This window comes from Bos taurus, chromosome 15 (genome assembly GCF_002263795.3).
Source record: "Bos taurus isolate L1 Dominette 01449 registration number 42190680 breed Hereford chromosome 15, ARS-UCD2.0, whole genome shotgun sequence".
Classification (NCBI taxonomy): Eukaryota; Metazoa; Chordata; class Mammalia; order Artiodactyla; family Bovidae; genus Bos; species Bos taurus.
This window is the reverse complement of record NC_037342.1, coordinates 83,405,826-83,413,286: the sequence shown is the minus strand read 5'-3', so window position 1 is coordinate 83,413,286 and position 7,461 is coordinate 83,405,826. Positions and strand designations below refer to the sequence as shown.

Below are 7,461 nucleotides of genomic sequence, written 5' to 3'. Positions count from 1 at the left end.
GCTCTGTGACCACCTACAGGGGTGGGTGTGGGTGGGGTGGGGCGGCTCAGGAGCGAGGGGATATATACGTACATGTATATATATATGTGTGTATATATATACACACACTTGTATCTGATTCCCGTTTTCAGCAGAAACAAACATTGTAAAGCAATTATCCTCCAATTAAAAAAAACAAAAAGGATCCTCCCAAACAAGGCTTATGAACTCAGCTAAGAGAGAGCACAGTCAGAGAGCACTCTTACCTTGCTGTGTTTGGAAATCAACCATTCCTATCCTCAAGAATATGAGTTTCTGTTCATGTATTTTTGATTGCAAAACCGAACACCTATCTCCTAAAACCACAGAAAACATGGGAGTGCGGTCGAAAGGTGGGAAGCAAGAGTCACTGTTGCCACTCCTTGCTCCGTGACCCTGGGATCCCCAGGTCACGAGACTGTATTCTGTACAGTAGCCAACTTGCCTGTATCTTTGAGGATGCTGTGTGTGTAAAATGGTTGAGTTACCGAAAACACGCTTTGAAGAGGGGATATTGAAAGGAATAAACAAAAAGCAGCAAATGAATACTTGGGTTCTTCCCAACTGTACGTGGTTTGGGAAGCACTCTGGCCGTGGGGTTACTGGGAACATCCTGGCCCGCCCCACCCCGACCCCACCCCCGACCCCCACCCCCATCCTCCACCCCCACCCCCATCCTCCACCCCCCACCCCCACCCCCATCCTCCACCCCCCACCCCCACCCCCGACCCCCACCCCCATCCTCCACCCCCCACCCCACCCCCGACCCCCACCCCATCCTCCACCCCCCACCCCCATCCTCCACCCCCCACCCCCATCCCCCATCCCGACCCCCACCCCATCCCCCACCCCCATCCCCCACCCCCACCCCACCCCATCCCCCAGCCGTGTAAGTTTATTCCCAGCATCAGCCACCCACCGACCAAGGGTCCCGAAACTCACACGCAGGCCCACAGCGGCGCGACGCTGCAGGCTGTGCCCGCGGGCCTGGCAGCCGGTACCCGGGGGCGCAGCTTCCCCATCCCCCTCCCGGCCCAGCTCTGCGGTTGCGGCCCCGCTGCGCCCGGCTGCGGGGGGCGCCGCGCGAGGGCCGCCGCGGACTCCAGCGGGCCCGGGCTCCAGGCCGAGGCTGCGGCGGCGGGCGGGCAGCCTCACGGACCGGGGCACGCGCGGAGGGCACGGGCCGCGTGCTCACACCGTCGCCAACGGCCCGGCCCGCGCGCGCGCCCCGCACCTGAGGGTCGGCGGCGCGGGGCTGTGGCGCCCGGGAGTGCCTGCCCGAGACCGCGCGTTTGGCATGATTCGAATGAGGTCCGCTGACGGCGGTCGGTCCTGTTGATTCTTTTGTGGGGCGGAGACGACAGCAGTGCTGAAACCGCACTGGCCCACGCGACAGAGCTTTGAAGAGGGAAGGTTTTACATATTCCACCGCCTTTATACAGTCAGGTACGCGCGCGCGCACATGTAAACGGGGCAGGCAGGAAAGTCGTTCCTCCGGAGGGCTTTTGATCCGAGGCCCGGAGCGTCTGGGCACAGGATCTCGCCGGCCGCGGGAGGAGGCGCCAGCGCCAGGCGAGGCAGGGCGTCTGCGGGGCGCAGGAGCAGGCGAGGCTGGAGCAGGGAGCGAGGAGCCGCGGCGGGTCACACGGGCCTTCCTGGGCTTAGGCTTTACCTGTGAGTGGGATGAGGTGCATTTGAAAGTTTTATGTTTAACATTTTATCGTGGACCATTTCACACATGCAGGAAAAGGACTGTGGATCCCATGGAGTCATCCCTCAGCCTCAACGATGACCCTTGGCGGCCTTGTTCTATCAATCGTCCCCTTCTTCATATTTTTCTGGACTGGGCAATACATCATTTCACCTTTAAATAGTTCAGTATGTGTTCTGAAACACACTGTAAAGAGTTCTTGTTTCTTTTAAACAGTATCATTATTAAACCTAATAAAACAGTAGTTTCTTAAAGACTGCCTCCTTCCTGGTAGCCTTTGAAACCACTGCCTCAGGAGAACGGTAGCTGTGAAAACCAGCAGCCTAGCTCGTCACTGGAGGGGGGAAAACAGAGTTAAACTCCCCCAAAGCCTTTCTGCCAGAGAACTGTCACTGTTTCACCAGCATGGCAGCTCCTTGGAAAAGCCCTAACCACGGGGATGATCTTAATGTGGTTCTACTCAGAGCGCATTCAGTGACAAAGCCCTAATCCAAGGTATCTGTGAAATACCAGTAGGAGGCTTTTTAAGAATACCAGCTGCCAGGTTACTGAGGAAGCAATACCAGTAGCAATATTAACAAAAATGATGCTGGACAAAAAATCTACAGTGAAAATTTAGGGAATCATGTGTTCACAAGTGCCCTGTAGAGTTCTGACGTATCCCTTGAAATCAGTCAGCCTCACACACGTTCAGGGTGTGTGTGTGCCAAGGAAAGAGCTGGGAAAGCCCTAATTTCTGGCTGACCCTGAGGCTCTGTGTGAGCAGAAAGTGCAGGCTAAGGCAGAGTTTTAAACTCTCAAAATCTTGAAGGAATGAACCGGCACACTTACACATCCCTTCAGCAATGGGTGGAAAACTTGTAGGTTCAAGCCACTTAAGTATGTCTCATTCCAGCCATTAGCTGACCGCCAAGGTAATCAGGCAGGGACATCAGTGTTGTCACATGAGGAAGGGTACAGACTTTACAACTAGCCCAGGCAAGCCAGTAAACAAACAGAGACAAGAAATATTAGAGATCTAGTGAAAACTCTCAGGATCTGGCTTTCAAAGTTGCCTTATTATTCAGAATGTTCAATTTTAAACAACAAAAAAATTATGAGACATACAACAAATTAGGAAAATATAGCCCATACATAGGAAAAAAGGCATTAGCCAAAAGTATTCCTGAGGAAGTTCAGACAACAAGTCTAACAAAGACTTTAAATCAGCTATTAGGGATATATTCAAAGAGCCAAAAAAAGAAGAAGAATAAAAGGAAATGTACAAGAAGTAGAGAAGAATGTCAGTAGGAGACTAAAATTATAAAAATAGAACCAAATAGAAACTCTGGAGTTGAAAAGTACAATGACTGCAATGAAAAATTCACAAGAGGGGGCTCAATAGCAGATCTGACCTGCTGGAAGAAAGAATTAGAAATCTTCAAGCTAGGCTGAGAGGATATAGGGTGGTGAAGAGAAATAAAAAGAATGAAGAATGAGCAGCATCTCGGTGCTCTTCGGGGCACCGCCCGGAACACCAGTACAAGCACAGGGGGGAAGTGAGAAGGCAGAGAGAGAGGGGCATGCAGAAGAGCTGGGAAGACGGTAGCCAAAGTCTCCAAACTGTGATGAAAAACATTAAGCCAAGAATCTCAACAAATTCCAAGTACAGTAACTCAAGGAGATTCATATCTAGACACATCAGATTCAACATAGCGAAAGTCATCTACATCAAAGAAAGAATCTAGAAAACAGGAAGAGAAAAGCAAGTTGTGTGCAAGAGATCCAAAATGAGATTAAATAGCTGCTCTCATCACAAACTGTGGGGATCAGAAGATAATGGAATAATATCTTCAAAGTGCTGAAGGAAAGGGAATATAAAAATGAATTTTATATCCAGCAAAAGTAAAAACAGCCCTTAGAAACTGGGGAAATTAGACATTCCTACACACATAAAAACAGAATTTATTGCTAGCAGATCTGCCTTAGAATAAAAATTAGAGAGAGTACTTCGTGCAGAAAAAAAATTCTAGACATGAAATTAACTCCATTTGAGGAAATAAAAACCATTTATAAAGGTTATTAGATAAATAAAGTCAGTATAAATATATTTTTGTTCATAACTTCTTCTCTTATATGATTTTAAAGATAATTTTGTAAAGCAATAATTAAGAGGGAGAATATTCCTAGAGTAATGAAAATAAATATAAAAATAAATAAAATGACTACACTTAGAAGCTTTTGCACAGCAAAGGAAACCATAAACAAAGTGAAAAGATAACCCACAGAATGGGAGAGAATATTTGCAAGTAAAGAAACCAACAAGGGATTAACCTCCAAAATATACAAACAGCTCATGCAATTCATCTATTGATATATACATTTAAAAAACCCAATCAAAAATAGGCAGAAGATCTAAATAGGGATTTCTCCAAAGCAGAAATACAGGTGGTCAAAAATCACACGACGTGTGTACACGTATGACTGAGTCACTTTGCCGCACACCTGACGCTAACACAACATGAAGATCAACCAAGTCCCGATGGAAGACTTTAAGGAGAGTCCCTGGGGGGCGGTCACAGCTCATTCGGAGTGTACCTGGGGGGCGGTCACAGCTCATTCGGAGTGTACCTGGGGGGATGGTCACAGCTCATTCGGAGTGTACCTGGGGGGCGATCACAGCTCATTCGGAGTGTACCTGGGGGGATGGTCACAGCTCATTCAGAGTGTACCTGGAGGGCGATCACAGCTCATTCAGAGTGTAACTGGGGGGGCGATCACAGCTCATTCGGAGTGTAACTGGGAGGGGGGCGATCACAACTCATTCGGAGTGTACCTGGGGGGCGGTCACGGCTCATTCGGAGTGTACCTGGGGGGGGCGGTCACAGCTCATTCGGAGTGTACCTGGGGGGATGGTCACAGCTCATTCGGAGTGTACCTGGGGGGATGGTCACAGCTCATTCAGAGTGTACCTGGGGGGGGGCGATCACAGCTCATTCGGAGTGTAACTGGGAGGGGGGCGATCACAACTCATTCGGAGTGTACCTGGGGGGGGGCGGTCACAGCTCATTCGGAGTGTACCTGGGGGGGGGCGGTCACAGCTCATTCGGAGTGTACCTGGGGGGGGGCGATCACAACTCATTCGGAGTGTACCTGGGGGGGGGCGATCACAGCTCATTCGGAGTGTAACTGGGGGGGGCGGTCACAGCTCATTCGGAGTGTAACTGGGGGGCGATCACAGCTCATTCGGAGTGTAACTGGGGGGGCGATCACAGCTCATTCGGAGTGTAACTGGGAGGGGGGCGATCACAACTCATTCGGAGTGTACCTGGGTGGGGGGCGATCACAGCTCATTCGGAGTGTAACTGGGGGGGGCGGTCACAGCTCATTCGGAGTGTACCTGGGAGGGGGCGATCACAGCTCATTCGGAGTGTACCTGGGAGGGGGGCGATCACAGCTCATTCGGAGTGTACCTGGGGGGATGGTCACAGCTCATTCAGAGTGTACCTGGGGGGCGATCACAGCTCATTCGGAGTGTACCTGGGAGGGGGGCGATCACAGCTCATTTGGAGTGTACCTGGGGGGGATGGTCACAGCTCATTCAGAGTGTACCTGGGGGGACGATCACAGCTCATTCGGAGTGTAACTGGGGGGGGCGGTCACAGCTCATTCGGAGTGTAACTGGGGGGATGGTCACAGCTCATTCGGAGTGTACCTGGGGGGACAATCACAGCTCATTCGGAGTGTACCTGGGGGGACAATCACAGCTCATTTGGAGTGTACCTGGGGGGGACGGTCACAGCTCATTCGGAGTGTACCTGGGGGGGGCGGTCACAGGTACCTGGTACCTGGAGGGTCACAGGTCACAGGTACCTGGAGGGGGACGATCACAGCTCATTCGGAGTGTAACTGGGTGGGGGGCGATCACAGCTCATTCTATGGGTTTTGACAAGGTTACTTAGGCAACTCAATAGGGAAAGGAGAGGCTTTTCAAAAAATGGTGCTGGGGTAGCCGAACATTTACATGCAAAGAATGAATTTAGATCCCTACCTCACAACACATGAAAAGTTAACACAGAATCGGTTAAGGACATAAATGAAGAGTTGAAATTCCAAAATGCCAAAAAAATGTTAAGATTCATGACCCTGAATTGATCAACAACTTATTAGATATGATACCAAACTCAGAAGTGACAAAAGAAAAATATAAATTGGACTTCATCCAATTAAAAACTTTTTGTAGCAAAGGAAACCAGCAGGAAAGTGAAACGACAACTCACATAACAGAAGAAAATATCTGCAAATCATACACTGAATAGCACAAGCTCCCCTGGTGGCTCAGACAGTGAAGAATCTGCCTGCAATGTCGAAGACTGGAGTTCGACCCCTGGGTTGGGAAGATCCCCTGGAGAAGGGAATGGCTTCCCACTCCCATGTTCTTGGCTGGAGAATTCCATGGACAGAGAGGCCTGGAGGGCTGCTTTCCATGGGGTCACAAAGAGCCGGACGAGACTGAGAGACTAACACGCTCAGATCCAATAAGGGACTTGTATTGGGAATATGTAAAGAATTCTTAAATGGAACAATAAAAAGCCCCCAAAATCTAATTAAAAGCTTGGTAAAGGCACATTAAAAGCGGCTCAACATCACTGATCATCAGGGAAATAAAGCCTGATAATAATCAAAACCATAATGAGCTATCATTCACACCTGTTAGAATGGCTGTTACCAAAAATGACCAAAAGTGTTTTGTGCACTGTTGATGGGAATGTCGGAGAAGGCAGTGGCACCCACTCCAGTACTCTCGCCTGGAAAATCCCATGGACGGAGGAGCCTGGTGGGCTGCAGTCCACGGGGTCGCTGAGGGTCAGACACGACTGAGCGACTTCACTTTCACTTTTCACTTTCATGCACTGGAGAAGTCAATGGCAACGCACTCCAGTGTTCTTGCCTGGAGAATCCCAGGGATGGGGGAGCCTGGTGGGCTGCCATCTATGGGGTCGCACAGAGTCGGATACGACTGAAGCGACTTAGCAGGCGGGAATGTAGGCTGCTGCGGCAACTGTGAAAAGCGGTATGGAAGGTCCACGTGACCCAGCAATTCTGCTCCTGAGTATACAGCCAAAGAGTACCAGATAATTATGTGAAAAACAGCCAAGACTTGGGTTGTCTGAGTGTCCAACGACAGATGAACGGATTAAAAAATGTGCTACCCAGCACCTCTCCACACAGAAAAAACAGCCACACTTACCAGTTTAAGCTTTTATTAATGGGGGAAAGGAAATACTGAGATGAATTTAATTAAAATGTATTTTCCCACCAGCCTCTTGAATAAAATGAAGTTCTTCATTCGCCACTACATTTCCCTCCTCGACTGAGGTCATGATGGCTCTTTAATGTGTAGGTAAAGGGTCCTCTCTGCCGTGCACCTGAGGCAAGTTAGGTGTTAGTAAATTGATAGTTAATATACTCTAAAATAAAGAACTACAGAATTGGGGGTAGAAATTTGGAAAGCGCGCTAACTGGAATACTCTCAACACTGAGATTTTAAAAGAATGCCATATTTTTTGGTTTCCTTCCTTCCCTCCCTCCCTCTCTTCTTTCCTTCCTTCCCTTTTGCATCTCTAGGCTGAAAGCCAAAGACCATGCAGTGCAGAGAGACAGATTCCAAAATACAGATTGATCCTATAAGAACATATATTTTTCTTTTTTAAAATTATGAATGTTCTTAAATTTTAAAATATTTTTCATTA

General features: G+C 49.1%; 1 long non-coding RNA gene across 2 annotated transcripts in view; it reads right to left on the bottom strand.

Moving 5' to 3' along the window:
- Positions 1–6,955: 6,955 nt before the first annotated feature.
- Positions 6,956–7,461, bottom strand: part of LOC100849053 (uncharacterized) — a 35,431-nt gene continuing 34,925 nt past the window's right edge. For both annotated transcript variants that reach the window (XR_009490744.1, XR_009490743.1), the window contains exon 7: positions 6,956–7,137. This is a non-coding gene — a long non-coding RNA (uncharacterized lncRNA). The remainder of the gene's footprint in view (positions 7,138–7,461) is intronic.